The sequence below is a fragment of the Bradysia coprophila genome (assembly GCF_014529535.1).
Source record: "Bradysia coprophila strain Holo2 chromosome IV unlocalized genomic scaffold, BU_Bcop_v1 contig_84, whole genome shotgun sequence".
Lineage (NCBI taxonomy): Eukaryota > Metazoa > Arthropoda > Insecta > Diptera > Sciaridae > Bradysia > Bradysia coprophila.
In genome coordinates, this window is record NW_023503376.1 from 2,582,758 (window position 1) to 2,600,865 (window position 18,108).

An 18,108-nucleotide genomic window follows, 5' to 3' on the forward strand; every position below is an offset into this window, starting at 1 on the left:
GGTTTTCGACCACTTACATGCAATTTTTTTTCAGTATCTGTTTTGGACGATTGATTTTAGGCATACTTTCGCATGTTGCCCTCACTTCGTTCGGGCTACAACTCGCGAAATTGAAATCTATTACTTCAATGGTTTTAGCAAATATTTTGCTATTATAAAAGAAATTCAGACAGAGTTCATCATTTGTTTTTGTCTGATTATATCATTTTGAATCTGATTCTAATTGTTACAATTGGGATTATTTTTATTGTATTTTTATTGTTGTTTCACTAGTCTAATAAACCGAACGAAGTAGAGTCGTAGAGTTTTTTAGTGGGTCTATAATTGCCGTTGTAGCGTCATAAAACATTTAAAGAGAAACGTTGAAGAAAATCCTTACCTTCTTTCAAAGAAAGATACTAACTTAAGGATACCGGAGAGCTTAGAAACAATTCTAAAAACCATATGAAGCGTACTCAGTATTAAAATTTCTTTTCGTCTCTTAGTTCAGTATTGAGTAAAAATTACGGTTCGTATGGCTGAACGCGTTCCATTTCAATTATCTTTAACAAAATATTTCGGAAAATAAAAAATGAAGAAAAAAAACTCCTCCCGCACCAAAACGTTAGCTCTATTAACACTCTCAAGTTGTAATAAATCGTTGTCGGCATTCCTTTCACTTGAAAGAAATAGAAATAATATGTTGGTATGGTGATCTTATGAAAAAAAATTGACATTTATGCCGAATCATTATTATACACAGCCAAGAATGCGCCACAATTAATATTGACCGCGTGACGATAAAAATATTTGATGAAAAAAATAACGCTTGCAGAGGGGTTAACTTAAACACTTTTATATTGATACACGTCCAACGTCCAAGTGTTATTTTTATTCGAAATCATTTTTTATTGAAAAAATGTTTTGGTTGTCAATTTTGAAACATTTTTCACATTTCATTGACGTTCGAGCACTTTGTGGTTAGCTGTTCCGCGAACTATGTGAAACGGTTTGATTGTTCCACAAAAGAAATTTTTTCGATTTTCATTTTTCTTCTTGACGAATTCCTTAAAATTCGAATTTTTCGGAAATTGATTATGTGGATCGAATTGTCTCTACAACTGACATACTGATTGATATAAATTGGATCGATGTTGTCGCAATTAAATTTAATTATAAATCAAACTAATCCGACGATGACGAAGAAAGAAAACCACCAGAATCATATGGCTCTGATAATACTGTTTGACGATGTAATTTGGAAATGTAGTTTATTCTGTTACATAAAGCTCTAGTTCCAAATCAATCACTTCCATTAGCTTAGACACATATACAAAAAAATTTTATCAATACAATTAGTTACATATATTACGAAGATAATATTTCCGGTTCCGGTTTTGCCTATGCAGCATAATTAATTATACAAATCGTCGAGAGTTTAGCCCCTTACGGTCTCCTCCCACCTTAAAATTATTATGTACACGACGAGCAATATTATAGATTAGAATATGTAACGCACATACCTCGGTGCATGGTACGCGACCATACAATATATTATGCTTGGTATCGCTAGATGAATATCCGGTATATCTCGATATGTTTTGATTTTGCGATGACTGAACACCGACTAATAACATGTACTTATATATACACACTAGCGTCGTTCTACACTCTTGGTATAATATATGTAGTCATCGATCATGCATATACATGTATATGCAATGATTTGGATTGGCATCCTCTTTGATTCGACTCGCTTTTGCATTACTCTTTTTTTTTTAAATAATGCGCTTCGTTTAACATTTTGTTTGACGAATCTGGAAATAAATAAAATACATAAATTACACGGCGTAAAACAAAACTGTGCGGTGAGTGTTGGTTGTTATATGAGTTAGCATTATTTCAGGTAAACTTTGTGCTGTGCGCTCGTGTAAATCTGTTAAATTATAAATTTGTTTTCTGTTAATTGAATCAATTCGTTTACGTTTGTGTTCTCTGGTTTGTCAATTAAATGATCAATGCAGTGGATGAGTTTATTGGTGGTTGAGTCATTAATTTATCTCTAAAACAAACTAAGCTACGTCAACAAAATATTTATTTTGATCTTGATGTCTCTTTCGGCTTAATATAAAACTTATGAAAGCTGTTGAAAACTCTACTCAGTAACAAAGAGCAAGAAACGATATTTTTGTTAGCAGTGTAATTTCAGATCCAACAAGTTCAATCCCCTTCATGTTACGCATGTGGAATGAATAAATTCTGTAGATTTGATATTTTGCCAGGAACTTCTTGTTGGAGATCAACTTAGCAATCACATCGAATTTGTGATCATAGGAACTTTAGTCTAAATTGTGTGTTTGTCGTGTTCTGGTTCATTAAACTTTTCTTTACATAAATCGTTATTTCACTGGAACTTATGTCCCAGATTCCTGCCGATTCCAACAGGTTATGGGCCCAGGAGCGTTTATCAAGTCGTGTGGAAGCTATTATTAACATAGCTAAGCGTAGCATTGCATTGCGGCATAGAATTTCATAGAAGCATAGCAAGGCATAGCGACATACATTCGCATAGCAAGGCATGGCAGCATAGGAATTCATAGCAGCGTAGCAAGGCATAGCAGCACATCTAAATGTCACGATCAACTGTAGACATTATTTATTTCGGTGAATTTTGATGATTTATGAGACGTGGCTTTGGTACAGCATTGCACAGCAACGACATAGCAAATGGCTAACTGAGCATAGCAATTGGCGTAGCTAAGCATAGCAAGATGCATAGTCATGCATAGCGTAGTATAACCAAGCACAACATCAGTCAATATATATAATGAAGGATTGATTGGACACACTAACGTAAAGAACCAATTTGGTATGGTATCTTCGGAGGTCATAAATTGAGGAGGAGGATGAAAAATTAAGGTCATCAAGTCGATCTGATTGACGAGGAGTGTTGGAGATCAACTTAGCAATCACATCGAATTTGTGATCATAGGAACTTAAGTCTAAATTGTGTGTTTGTCGTGTTCTGGTTCATTAAACTTTTCTTTACATAAATCGTTATTTCACTGGAACTTATGTCCAAGATTCCTGCCGATTCCAACCAGTGCCGGACTGGCTCAAAAAATCCCTTCGGGCATTGTATGGAGAAATTTCTCGAAAAGCCCTTCGTCTTCATTTATCCATACAAAAATCAAAAGACCCTTCGGGAATCGCCCGAACGCCCATAGGGCCGGTCCGGCACTGATTCCAACACTTCTATGTTTGTGGAGAGCCTGCGATTCGTACTTCTTCCTGACACCGATATCCGTACAACAGAGATAAGTGCCAGTCATAGTGTAAGATTGCATTATCATCTGTTATCGACAATGACTGCAGTAATAAACGACAGGCCTTGACTAATGAGGTCTTATGACAAGAAGAATGTTTAACACAATGAAGTAACAGATTTGAAATTTATTTCTTGAAAATGATTTGATCAAATGAAGGAATAGATCTGATAGTGAAACGGTTGATATGCTTGTCGTCTGTGACTGGTTAATTGGACAGGCTCCAGCGATGTATCACTTGCCGAAAGTATGAGTAAAATAGTTTCATTGTTCAAATATCAAAATAATCTAATAAGCCTTTAACCTTTGATACGAAATCTTTTACTTCATTAATTTTACCATTCGTTTTGCTATATAAGAATATACTAAACATCGCGTATCGCTTTTCGATCGTCGTTCCTAAATCGTCGTTATCTAAATAACAAATGAGTTTGCATGCCACGGGACCAAATAATAACACGTTTCTTTCATCCAAGGTCTGACCATGTGAGGCGACTTGGAAATATGAAGCTCGCCTATAGTAATTTCATTAAATTTACTTTTGGTTGCTATTTAATAGATCTTTTTGGCATCTTTCTTTACTTTAAGCGCTTTCTCGCTTTCTCCTACATTTAACTGGAACGTTTTTTTTTTCAGTCTGTCCCTTAAAATTTGATACGTTTGAAAGAAATGATCGTATCTGTTGTGGACGGCAGATTTTAGACAATTTCGCGAGTTCTGAAAAATAATGAACATTTGTCTCGTTCAATTTCACGATTTTTCTTCAAATCGCACGCGAACAAAATATGCTGTGGATCGACGAATTTTGAAGATAAATCTCTCAGCTAATAAGAAAAAACACTTCGAGCATTCAAAAAATCAGAATCAGTACAAGTTTGTTAAGGCCGGTAAACTCTGGTAAACTATCAATGACCAACAAAACTATCACCGAACGAAATCTTTTTTCCGAGTAAGGGTACATATAATATAATGGGCGAAATGATCATTGATAAAACTAAATACTTTTTTCCCTACATTTTCTACCTCCATTGAAACAAACCAGAAAAAAAAACCATTACCAACACACCATTCAATCAATCCTGTCACATGACATTTAATAAATTACATGGTAAAAAAGTCCTAGATTTCTAAAAAAAATAAAAAAAAAATATCCTCCTCATGATCGATAAATTAAAATAAATCCATTATATTCGCATTCCAATGCCAAATACCATTCAGATTGTAATAAAGGTAGACGAAAAGACGCCCCAGGTTTCCATTTTTTATGGGTTTCTGTACCCGATATATTTTTTTCTTAATGAAAAAAGGTGTATCGTAAATGGAGCGCCTATTTGTCTACTTAAAAACTGAACAGAAAATAGAAAATGAAATAAATTAAAGACACCACGGGGGTTCTCATAGTGATTTTCGGACAATTTTTTTTTCTTATTTTTTCACTTCAATTTTTAATTTATGTTCTAATTAAACAAATAGCTTGAAGCCCTGAAAAAAACTGTATATTCTTCGTCTTTTCGGTAAGACAAATCTGGATCCTCTCATTTCTTTTCAGTCAAGCAACAGGTAAAACGAAATCCTTGAATCTTTTTCGTTTGGATTTAAGGTTGGAAAACCAAATAATTTTTTGTCAACTTTAGTCTTTTTGTAATTCTTTTTACCATGGGCGAAAGAGTTGCATCAGAAAATACGATGAGACTCAATCTTAAAGAGTGTGTTAATGTGAAATACACAACAGGTGACTTCTACCCTCTTTCCTTTTCGTCCTGTTCGTTCACAATTTTCATAAGTTTTCGCAAGATCATTCATTTATCTCTAGGAAAGTCTTATTGATCGAAGCAGATCAGTCATAAACGTTAGACTAAATTATACAGGGAGAGAAAAGTGAAATTCGACATGTTTTCTGATTTGTAAGCTGTTGTGAATGATTCAGAAAATAAAAATCTAGATTTCCGTTTGTTCAACGAAATTCTTGTGGACAACTCCAAAATCAGAAAATATGGCCAATTTATTTAACCTTATTTAATCACCTTTATTTCCCTTGTAATATTGTGACCCAATGGTAGTGAAGAATTTAATAGCACCAGTCAGGTGTAAGTGGGAGGCTTTGTTAAACTTATACGATAAGTAGAAACTCAGGTCGCGAACTTAACACAACACATCCATCAAAGTTAGACAAATTACAAATTGATCAATGAATCTATCACTTCTTTTGTTAAAAGTATTGACTACGGAACCTAGTGTCCAATCATTGTATAAACATGCAAAGCTCTGGATGATTGACTCTTTTTGATGACTGATATTAGCGAGGTACTCATACTAAACAGTAACTATTTAGTCTAAGGGTAGTTCAAGATCTGCTAAATTTTCTGCAAAATTTGATTTCCGATAAGCAAAATTCCCAAGATACGAGAATTGAAACACTTCGGTTAAATGGGATTAAGTGAGTAAGTGAGAATCATTTTAATTAAGTGGCAATTTTTCACTTGCCTTATAAACCCACATACCCTTTACGTCTTGATGTTGTTCAGCGAATTGTATATTAATGCCACTAGAATTTGCGTAACTGTTAAAATTTTGAAATTAATTGCAACATGCAAATTCATTAAATTTTTTAATTTCAAAATTGAAGCGATCCCAAAGTTTATTTAATTTAACAGCGTCAACAGCTACATGTGATTTTTCTCACCACATTGCCAATTGCATCCTAAATATTTTTATGATTTTCAACGGCCGTTAATAAGTGTGAATCGTACACGTTTTGTTGTTTTTTTTTGTGTGTGTACTGTATACTGTACATACAACTGTAATTTTACTCATGATACGGATAAAAAAAAAACTTTTAAAATTAATTGAAAAATTTACTTATAATACTCCAAATGTACAAATGTAATTTATTTTTGTTTTTAATTTGTAATGGCGTGAATAACATCGCACAGTCCATCCACATTTATTATCCAAATCGAAGATGGAGAAGAAGAAGATGGAAAAAAAACTACATTTTCACATCTTCGTCACAGAAATTGAAGATTTATTATTGTTCCGCACTTAATTCTCGTTGATGCTTTAACGAGATGAAGCTTGAAAAAAACGCAACATAATATTTCCACTCGGACTAATGATTCGAACTCTTTTTTTTTCATTGTTATAGAAATTGAGTTATTAAAATAGTTCAGGCTTGAGTAGTTCGGTAACAAGATTTATGTGCTCTATATTGTTTGTGGGAAATCAAATGAAAATACCTCTACGTATCCAGTTCGTCGAAGTTCGTTGTCTTATTAATGTTTAATGGCATGGCAGAGAGGTTCTCACCTCACCAAAGTTCAACCTAATTTTTTACATTTTTTTTGGACGAAATCTGTTTAACTAAGCGACGGTGTAATTAATGTTTACACCACAAAGTTTACCAGATTGTTGTGATGTTGTAAACGAATTCGATTCTCTGGAATAAACATAGGATGTTCTGTAAAACGGTGGTTTTGTTTAAATCGAAAATGTAATTGCTTTTCATCGATGGTTATCCTTGAACATCTAATCTCAAGTAAAAACAGATCAGATGGAATTAACATAAAAATGCCACACACAAATTCAATTTCATAAATCATCCAACGCATCGCATCACATATATAGCAAAAAAATAGAAATGAAAATGCCGCAAGATCATTTATAGTACATAAGAGCTTAATGCTACGCTCAAAAATGGTAAATGCATATATCTATCCATATATGTTTACACACAGAGCGAGAGCTATAAGGTGTATGATTAGGGAGTCCTTTTTTACCTGAAAATGAAAATGTTATTTATATACAAAAATTGGTACATAAGCATTAAGGATATGTGTACAAATTTATACCTTGATTTTTAAGATGCACGTACAGAAGAAGCATAAGCTCAAACTGGGATAATAAATCTCTCAGTATGATCACACAGCATCTTTTGGATATTCAGGGACTTATCTTAATATTTTTATGTACTCAAGTTTAGTGTGTGTAGGGGTTTTTTCTTCGTCTTGAAGAATGTAATTCCTATTTGTAACTTCTTAGAAACGATTTTTCGTCTTCGGTAAATACGACGAATAAAGTTGTTTTAGTGCTCCTTTTTACAGAAATTACGCCGGGAATGCGAGCATTAAGCAAATAAAATTCTTATCAGCAACAGAGCTGAGTGTGTCTGACATTCGGTGGAGTATTTATACCGAAGAAATTAGAATTCCTTTGAGTCAGATATGCCACCAAAAATATGATGTCACAATAAAAATAACAAATTAAACAAAAGATTCTCGTGTCTCCATCGATCATCGATGTAATTCAGCTGAAAGAATCCGGTTCGTGTTTTACATCGACCAATCGAATGAGAGACAAGACATTTTTTTTTGCAGAGATCGATTAAAATATCACCTTTTAATGAGTTGAAAAACATTCGGAAAGGTTGACGACATATTATGTTTCTAATTCTGTTGTTCATCAGAGGTCAATATTTTCTAGCAAATTTTAAACATTTCTTTCGAACCGATTTCTTGCCAAGAATTTTTGTTTTTAATTTTGTTTCGAGGAGTGAAGTAATATCAATTGGAAATAATGGGAATAGCAGGAGTAATGTTCAATTATTACAGCCAATTTCTTAAAACAACGTTTCAACAACTCACTTTTTTGTTTGTTTTTGTTTAACCTGAATTTTGCATCATTTTCGTTCCACTCTCCGTTAACACAATGATTTCGTGGAACATCCAATTACAGTGGGTTTTTGTCAGTTCGGAACATATTTCAGATTTTTTTAGAAATTTAGAAATCATCGTTGGTCAAAAAGGTGTTTCCAGATTATGATCTTTTGGCGCAAAATTTGAAAATCCCTTAGCGAGTTCAAATTTTGCGCCAAAATATCATTTACTAGGAATCACTTAATTAACTGAGACCGTCGTTTTTAAACTGTTTAAGCTATTTATCCCACATGTATTACCAATGATACGATATTTACGTATGTATATGTATCATAACTTAGGCAAATGTTTGCACATATGTTTGAATGTTATCAAATGAACGTTTTTTCAAACCTTCATAAGTCACACATATGCGACTAAGGTTGACTCTTCTAAAGATACGAAGTGCAATGTATCTACATTTGTTGAATTTTCAACCACCAGACGACTACGTCATTAATTATATGTGGTTGAATTGAATGCTAAGCATTCAGCACTTCAACAACGAATCCGTGTCATCAGAGAGGCATATGTAAAGAAACCACTGATTGGCCACGAGTTAGCAAATTTGGCGATGAGTTGGAATTTCATTTCGACTACGATTCGCTAGACTTGTTCGTGCGCAAATCGGTATAGTGTTCTTAGAGCATTGTATCGAGTACCACTGTCGCCATGGCCTGATGAGAAATGGTATTTTTGAACTGCATATTAATGCAAAACGTCGAAAGACGTATTTACAATCGTATACAATCGTTGAAAAAACCGAAATCTATTTTATCAATGATTATAAAAGGATTATAAATGGAAGAACAGTTATCTGACACCTCCAGAGAAAACATTAAATTTTCGCTACGATTTTCTTTAGAATGACTTTAATTCTGCTATATTCCAACTACTTTCATTCCTTTCGGTTAAAAACTGATTAAATGAAATTAAATCGACTGAGTAGTATTCTTGGATCATCAACATCCTGTTCGAACGACGCAGTAGCGTCCTTACTTCCGAATTACAATAGAATCAATAAGATAAATAAAACAGAGACATTGACTACCGTACTGGTAGCATTAGCAATATCTTTTCACGCACAACAAAAAAAATTTATAAAAATACAAAAGAATACAACACACAACATATCATCATCACCACCATAATCTAAATAATGTAAATAAATAAAAAAAAAAAAAATATTTCGGCTTCTCCCAAGTGCCAAATCTTACATAAATACACAATCTATGGAAGCCAAACAATCGTAGCGTAGGAACAATTTATTGGTATGTTCGCATATAACACACAGAAGATTGTATTGTCAATTGTTGTACCAAAAAAAACTTCGTTTTTTCTTCTTCTTCTTCTTGTCGTATTATATGTATTTTCACCGTTTTGTAACATAAATGTGTCATGCAAAATGTTTGTGATATTTAAAATCATATAAATTAAGATTAAAATTAACTACAATAAAACACACAGATCCACATAGTTATGTTACACATATATATAGTGTAGCTGAGCCATTATTATTATTATTATTCGAAACGGTGTATATAGAAAATATAAATTTTAAATTAAAAATTATTAAATTAATATTTATTTAAAAGAAATTTTTTTCTTCTTCTTCGTCGTCGTCTTCTCCATATTTTTCAGTCTTAAGACGTGCGACACTTTTATGTTATTAGGTGCCTTTTATATATTGTAAATACCAGCGCATAGAAACCTCATAAGAAACAACGCCAACAGTGGAGATAGGATGTCGAATAATTTAAATTATTTTTTCAGTGTTTAATGAATTCAATGTGGCTTGCTGTATCACATTAAAACAAATTTATTGGATTATCGACTGGGTCTACAAATGATTTTGATGGGTCAATTTCGAAATTTAATGTTCAAGTAATTTGCTACTGAAAGAAAAATTAGACTTTGAACTCAAAGAAATGAAAAGGTTGAACCATTTTTTTTACGTTTAAAGTACATACGTACATGCTGACTAAGAATTGGAAGATAAGGAAAGCAAGTCTAGGTTGTGAGAAAACGAGGACTGAAAGTTCATGAGTGTGTAAATCTGATCCATATAATCAGAGCACCAAGTCCAATTTATAACTAACACACTTTTAAAATCTATTACTTCTAATTCTTACGACCTAAAGATTGACAGAAAAAATCTTTTACTTCATTGTTTTTATCATATTGTTTGCCATATAAGATCCCTCTATCCATAGGTAGTCACTTATTTTTTTCGTCCCTGTCGATAACAGATTACACATTGTTTCAAAAAAGCATAGAAATTCACTTTAAGCTCTTTTACTCTGAGATAATTTTTATTAATTAGAAATGATAATTTTACTTTTTACAATTTTATTTAAAAACGTTCTTTATCTATGGACTGTTTACAATCCAGAGCTTATATTTGGTAATTAATTCACTAAAATTCGCAAGTTTTTTTTTCTTTGCTTGTTCATAGTTGAATTGATTTTTTTGTGATTTTTAGGGAGTTTTTGGGAATTAATTGGCTCTGTTACAATCAGTTTCGGTGATCCTATATAGGTAATAAGTGTAACATTTGGAATGAGTCTTTTAGTGACTGTGGTATTTCTACAATGCTCTATGAACACTATACCATTTTGTACATGAACAACTATAGCGAAACATAGTTGAAATGCAATTTCGACTCATCACTAGACTAAATTTCATAAATTGGGCATTCTCATGTCACAAGAGCTTTGCTTCGTTTATATATAGGAAATGCCTACATATATGACTACAAATGTCGATAGCTGCTTGATTTGAAATTCAGACGGACTCAGGAATTAGAGGTTATTTAGAACAGGGGCTGTAAAAAGATTCGGGCTCGCCGTTCATCGATTTATAGGGCTAAAAAAGTATTTTCCTAAGTAGTGTTGTAATATAGTCGCTTATTTCCGACGTCGTTTAAGAAAAACGTTGTTCCTAACTTATGCTAAAAGACTTTTTTTTTAGCGAACTCGATTCCAGCACTCGCCTCCGGCTCGAGATGGAAACCTCTCATTCGCTAAAAAAAACATTTTAGCATGCACTAGGAAAATACCTATTTGAACTAGTTTTCAACTAAGATATTTTTCCAACATCCTCTCACCAAGGTTACGAAAACGAAGGAGAAAAAAATAATTTTTTTATAAAATCAAATTGCAATACGTAATTCCAATTGAAACTAAAACTTAAACCTAATTTTTTCTCCAATACAAAAAAATAATGATTATGTGCAAATTCAACAACACAAACACTTCACTTGCATTACTCATACTGACCGCTGGTGTTTTGAATATTTTTTTATTTTTATTTATTTTTACAATAAAGCATGCCTCAAATGGATATTACATTAATAATGTTATTACATATCGCCGTGTTTAGTGAAATAAAAATTTAAATTGAGTGTTTATTGGACATTTAAATGAATGTAAAAGCATTCCGTTGTGTGTAGAAGAAGGCTTGAAAAAACATAAAATTATTAAATTGATTGCCAAATTGTATTGATTTTTCTGGTAAAACGATTTTTTTCAAAGATGAAATATCGTCGTACATGATTTTGTGATTAAAATATCGATAGTAGGTGCCACATGAAAATATTCTCAAAAAATTAATTCTGAAAAATTCAGGTAGGGCGCACCGAACGTTCAAGAAAATTGTATGCACTTGCTGATTCCGTGAAAATGTAATCATTCGTTGATGTCACACGTTCATACATTATATATCCCATTATGCATATAAGTCATTTTACGTTTCAAAACAAAAAAAAAACATTTTTTTTTCCATCGACTATGAAACATAATTACTATAGCGGTCGTAAAGAGAAAACGATTTTCATAAAACCCAGCATTTTACTTCGAATAGATTATTATGGGATTCCAAATAAATTTCTGAATATAATTAAAGCCCTGCTGATTCTTATCAGATTATGAATTTGTGACTGAAACCTAATCGATTTCCATTATGTGAAATAATTGAGTCCCTAAAATTAGGCATAACGTTGATTTAATTGTTGATTAAAATAAATTTATGATTTTGTGTTTAGCAGCTGAGTGGTTATAATGTTAAGGTACATATATGATATGTAAATGTGGTAGCCAAGCAGTGAACATTAAAAAAAATTGAAAGATTTACGAGATTATTGACACATGTGATTTGTTCAATGAAATGAATCCTATGTAATCCGTGGCATGTTATATATGGAATTAGCATATTTTAAAGAGATATTTATATACCCAAAACAATGTCTTATGCTTCGGTCCCCCGGTGTCATCTGCTTGTGATTCTTATTGGATTCTGCTCATGAAATTTTCAGACAGACCTTTCCATAACAGGAGGTTACATTAGATGCGGCGAAAGTAATTCATTCCATAAAGTAACAATTTGGTGTTTTTTGATCAAAATTTTGAGCAACAAGCAAAATTTGAAGTCCCTATATGGCGTTTTCAAATTTTGCGCCAAAATATCAAAGGCCGGAAACACTTAATTGATACTCAGAACTATGCTCGCATGGTTCATTACAGTGGGGAATTACGTGTCCAATATATTCACCCACCGAAAATAAACCGAAAATATTCTTCATGTAATGGTTCATTTTCACAGGCAGCAAATTGCTACGTAACGGTCAACTTTCGCAAGGGACAGGTAATAATGTTTTGTACTTAGGTTGCAATTTGGTTTCACTAAGATGTAAGCCGACGGAGACATTAATTTCAATATCAGGGCAAGACAACACGTAAAGTACATGTCACAGAACTTTTTCCTGTTGTTGTTGTATTCTATAGTCTTTGTACCATAACCTAATACCTATTAATAACGTTGTATAGCACCTAGTATGATCCCAAATAAACAGTCAATTGAATTTAATGAAATAATGTATGGTACGAATCAAGAAGACTCTAGACTACTTCTCTCATTGTCATCGACTTCAGTAATAATATTGTGGTCTGACTGATTCAACACGAAACGATAAGACAATTACTAATTCGAAAAAGAAATTTGGAATTTTTTCTTACTTTAACTCCTCGTCGCGATGGCAATCAGTCGTACTGTTGTTTTATTAGCTCTGCTATTTGTAAGCGTAGAGCTAAATAAAGGTGCACCGAGACGAGTATCTGGTGGAGGCTGGGGACGAACAGCAATGCGTCCAATACTTTATGCGAGCCTATTGAACCACAACAGGCACCATCAGAGCGGTTCAAGAAGTCCAACAAATAATTTCGGTAACTCGGGTAATTGGGCCAATCCTAACGTTGCAAATGTTGTTCATGGACAGGTTGTTTCCCATCAAAGTCACGATGATGAACCGGATAGCCACTTAGAGAACTACGCACCTTCGGATGAGAACGATGACGAATATGCATATCCAAGTAATGATAATGAACCGGAGAGCCATTTAGACAGTCATGCAACTTTTGATCACAATGATTTCGATTATTGGGATGAGGCGGATAATAAAAGTTTGAATTCAAAATCTACAACAAAAACTTCAACACCATCTATGTACGGCGATGATGGGATGGCAATGATTTACTAAGTCGTTGAAGGACGAAATGCTGGTCAGGTATTGAATTAAATATTTACTTTGAAGAGCGGATAAATTGATCGATGTTTGAATTTGCCTCATATCAATTTTACAAAAAAGGTGCAAGCACAAAAGGATATCATACAATGGAACAATAAGTCCAACAAAAACTACAAATGAAGAATTATATACAAGGATGAATCGTGTCATATTATCGAATTATAAGACAAATGAAATTTAATTGATTTAGTTCCGTTTCAAATAGGCTGACGATGTCACTAGACTTTTTTTTTAACTAAAAAGAGGAAACATAGCTTATTTCGAAACGGTGCTAGCTAAATGAAAGTAATTTCATTTTTCTTATAATTCGCTGATGCGACACATCCAGTTTCTGTATTTAAGTATTCAAATATAACACTAGGATATGCCGCTCTCTTCATTCTTTTAATTATTTTTCCATTAATTGTTATCCACATTAATATAATAACTACAATTAGGCAGATGTTATTCGCAGCCAGTGGTGTATAGTGACAGTATTACACTAAGCATATATTATATTCAGCATATTGTAATTGTAAATAAAAGATTTGAATTGATTGAGTCTACTCGACATGTCTGCAATCGTTTATTGTGACTCCTCAACTCATTCATCAGCAGAAGCAATCATCTTTCGTACAAATCAGGGCCTATTTTGCTGAAATTCTTGAGAATTTTCGTACACTCACTAAACCATTGTGCCGAATCAGCAACAGTAGAACATCTCCAGCTGACCCCTTTTAAGATGGTGCCAATTTTTGTGTAGACAATTTTCAACCAAGATCTCTCATCTAAGATCTCAACTAATTTAAATTTACAGAGCCAAATTATAGACGGCAACTGAATTCGCTCTTCAATAAATTGTATTAGGAAGGTGTTTGGTTTGCCATAGAAAGATAGATTGAATTAAGAAAACTTTCCGACGGACCCCCCTGAAATAAGAAAGCCACAGCAGTCGAAATACAAGTAGAAAATTTTGTAAGAAAATGTTAGTCGACTTTCATGTTTCTTCATGGTTATCATGCCAGTCGACTAACATTTTCTTACAAAATTTTCTACTTGTGCATGTATTTGGAGTGATGTAACAATATGTATTGAAAACAATTCAAAGGCAAGCTACATACACTTGAGGTCACTACGTACGCACATAACACGTATGACTGTAGTAAACTCGTTGTTTTGATTGTACATAATACAAGTAGAGTGTGTTTGTTGATCAGCTGGTGAAGTTCAGCTGTTCTTGATTATGCACAAGCTTCTGGTTTAGTGAGTGTAAATTTCGAGAATTTTCATGAAGTAATTTCACGAAAATAGGCCCTGGTACAAATGCATATAATGACCCAATGGAATCCACTGCTGAAAATTGTAATAAATTCTTAATTATTTGACTAAATTGACACATTGCTTCAAAGAAATTTCAGATGTTTTTATTAAGGCAAATCCTAGAGAGCGCAAATTTATGCATTTATACATCGAAGCAAAGATCACTCAGTCTTGTAACTCTAACTCGTCATCTTAACACTGTTCCAGTTATGTAGCCTTAATTTTGTGTATAATTGTAGAAATGGAAGGTATAATACATCTAGCTACCGGCACATTTTATTAAATCAAAATTTTGTGTGACTTTCTAACGACTTTTGATGTACGATATTTCCATATTTATTGACTAGATCTATCAACAACGAAAAAAAATTTCCTGTTATATGAAGTTAATCGTATAACACTTTTCCAGTTATACTGTACTTCTGTGAATTTTTCATTTTATCGAGACGAAAAAAAATATTTTAGAATTTTAAAAGCTCTGGTTATCATAAATAAATCGATGGAATTAAAAAAAAAACAAATGTTTTGCCAGTGGGCGATAAATTGATAATTTTCGCCTCAAAAAACAAAATAATAAATTTTTATCTCTAGAAAAAATTTGAATTTTTTAGATGTTATTTGTCAGCATAATTTTAGCTATTGACATCATAGACATTTTTAAAATTATCATTTTTTTTTTCGCCTCGCCAAAACAAAAATGTTAATCGCAAAAACAGCCGTTCGACGTGGTTTTTTATTCGATTTTGTTGTTGTTCTTATTTGCCAATTTGCCAAATATTTGTAAAGGTCGCACACAAACGGTTGTTGCTGCATTACTGAGAATGACCGAACCATACAAACATTATAAATAATAAATTAGAAAAAACAAAATTCCTGTTTTCCTAGTAAACACAAAAATTGTTCTGCTCTCAATCATCCTGTTCAACTCAATAATTTAATGACACCTGGTTTTTTTGTTGAGAGGGATGCAATCTAACCAGTCATATATATATGTGTATGCTGTATGTCGTTTACATCTATAAAATCATAGTTGGGGGTTGCTTCTCTATATAGCACAGAATATTATGTATATTATATATGAGGAAAAATAACAATAGACCGGTAGAGTACGTGTTCAGTAATTTCACAAAAATTCTATGTCATGCAGCTGCAGATTTTTTTTTTACCTTTTGCGTTCCATCTATGTTATGTGAGACGACTATACACGTACACATTTATATATATATAGGATATACGTGAATCAGTTTTATAACTGTGATTTAAAAATTCTTTTAATTTCGCTAATAGTTTGATTATTGTTTTATTCCGACTAGTAGCGAACACAACGAATTAAATGAATTTGATTTGATGCAAAAATTGAACGTACGTTTGCTCGTTTTAGCTTTGAATTTGAAAGCGAATCAACCGTGGCATATAAATTATGTCACAACGTATAAATCTCGATATCCATAAAAAATTAGAATTATAATCTGGGTGTCAGAAAACAGCTGCATCGAGTTGTTATTGCTACGTAGACATCGTAGGTTATAATATTTTATTACGAGGGTTCATTTTTTTTTAAAGGATGCCAATGTACAGGGTTACGTTTGATTAAATTTAATAAAATTGACGAATCAGTGTTTTGGGCGGATATTTTGTCGGAAAATCCGCGAGAAGTGAAGGAATGAATTGAACCTACAGATGGTGAAACTTGAACTAGTCTTCTGAAAAATTTATATTTTAAACAAATGAAGTAAAAGATTCTGTTGATGCCTACATTCAAATCAAAGTTGCCTTTTCACAAATCCCTCAAAATCTTTCTAACTAACAACATTTTCCGTTGAATAGCATCCACTCAATGACATTTTGGCTTTGAGTGTAAAGTAAGGCTCGGAACGGGTTCGGGTTGACCTGATCAGTTCAGGTTATGACCCGAACCGGTTTTAGACCCGAACCTGAACTAAGACTTTAAGTTCAACCCGAACTTGACCCGAACCTGAATTTTCGATTTCTGGTTCAAACCGAACCCGACCCGAACCAGAAGTTATTCAACCCGAACTTGACCGGAACCTGAATTTCCGTTTCGGGTTTGACCCGAACCTGATCTGAACCCGAATTTTTCAAATAGATCAGGTCCGATTCGGGTGACCCGAAAATTTTACACTAAAAAATGCCAAAAATTTCGGGTTAACCCGAACCGGACTTGATTTATTTGAAGATCTCGGGTTCAGATCAGGTTCGGGTCAAACCCGAAATGCAAATTCGGGTTCGGGTCAAGTTCGGGTTGAAAAACTTCGGGTTCGGGTCGGGTTCGGTTTGAACCCAAAATCGAAAATTCAGGTTCGGGTCAAGTTCGGGTTGAACCCGAATTCTTAGTTCAGGTTCGGGTTCCGGTCTGACCGAACCCGACCCGTTCCGAGCCTTAGGTAAAGAGCTACTGGTACTTTAGAAGTACCCTGTACTTGTACTTACTGGAATATAGTTTACATACAGCCCCCATGCTCACATATAAACTTGTTTCGAATTAAATCTACCGTATATCATTTTACAACCCCGCGTATGATTCGATTACACAACATTTTGAGACGATTTTTACGGTATCTTCACATTAAATGTGTTTGTTTGTGCAAATCTGTGTTGCGTTCAAATAGTTTGAGGAAACCGCACAGTCATTACTGAACAATATTCACTACGCAGTAAACTGATATATATGCAAATCGGTAAATAATATCCGTGCGGTCGTTGGTGTCATAATCTTTAATCATGTAAACAAATTGAGTATGCAATCAAATCCCAAAAAACAAAAAATGAAAAATAATTTCGTTCCCTTAATCTTAGCATCTCGTTATATTTTGTCAGATAGAGTGTTTCTCTGCGCGACATCGACAGCTACAAACGACAACAAATTTCTCAATAAACATCACCATCACCAGCCGAAGACCGAAGTATGGAAAAAAAAGAGAAGAACTCAGGTAGGTTCATAACAAAATTATTTTTTTTTGCCTTCTTCGTGCTTCTCGCTTTTTGGTCGTATTTTATTGCTTCTCTTTAATCACAGCATTTTGCCGGGTGTCGCATCTCACACCATCGGTCCATACCGCATTATAAAAACACAACAGTAACATAACTAAAAATCACCATTGGTGTTCACCTAAGTGCCAAATTATTGATTAATGTATTTAAAAATGAAAACTGGTTTCTTCAGTATATGCGTTCGGTGTATATGGCGATACGTGCTCAGATATTTCGTTGG

The 18,108-nt window shown here is 33.4% G+C and overlaps 1 long non-coding RNA gene across 1 annotated transcript in view; it reads right to left on the bottom strand.

The window, feature by feature from the left end:
• Nucleotides 1-1,791, bottom strand: part of LOC119072951 — a 68,310-nt gene extending 66,519 nt beyond the window's left edge. The window contains exon 1 of the long non-coding RNA XR_005086963.1: nt 1,503-1,791. This is a non-coding gene — a long non-coding RNA (uncharacterized LOC119072951). The remainder of the gene's footprint in view (nt 1-1,502) is intronic.
• Nucleotides 1,792-18,108: the final 16,317 nt, after the last annotated feature.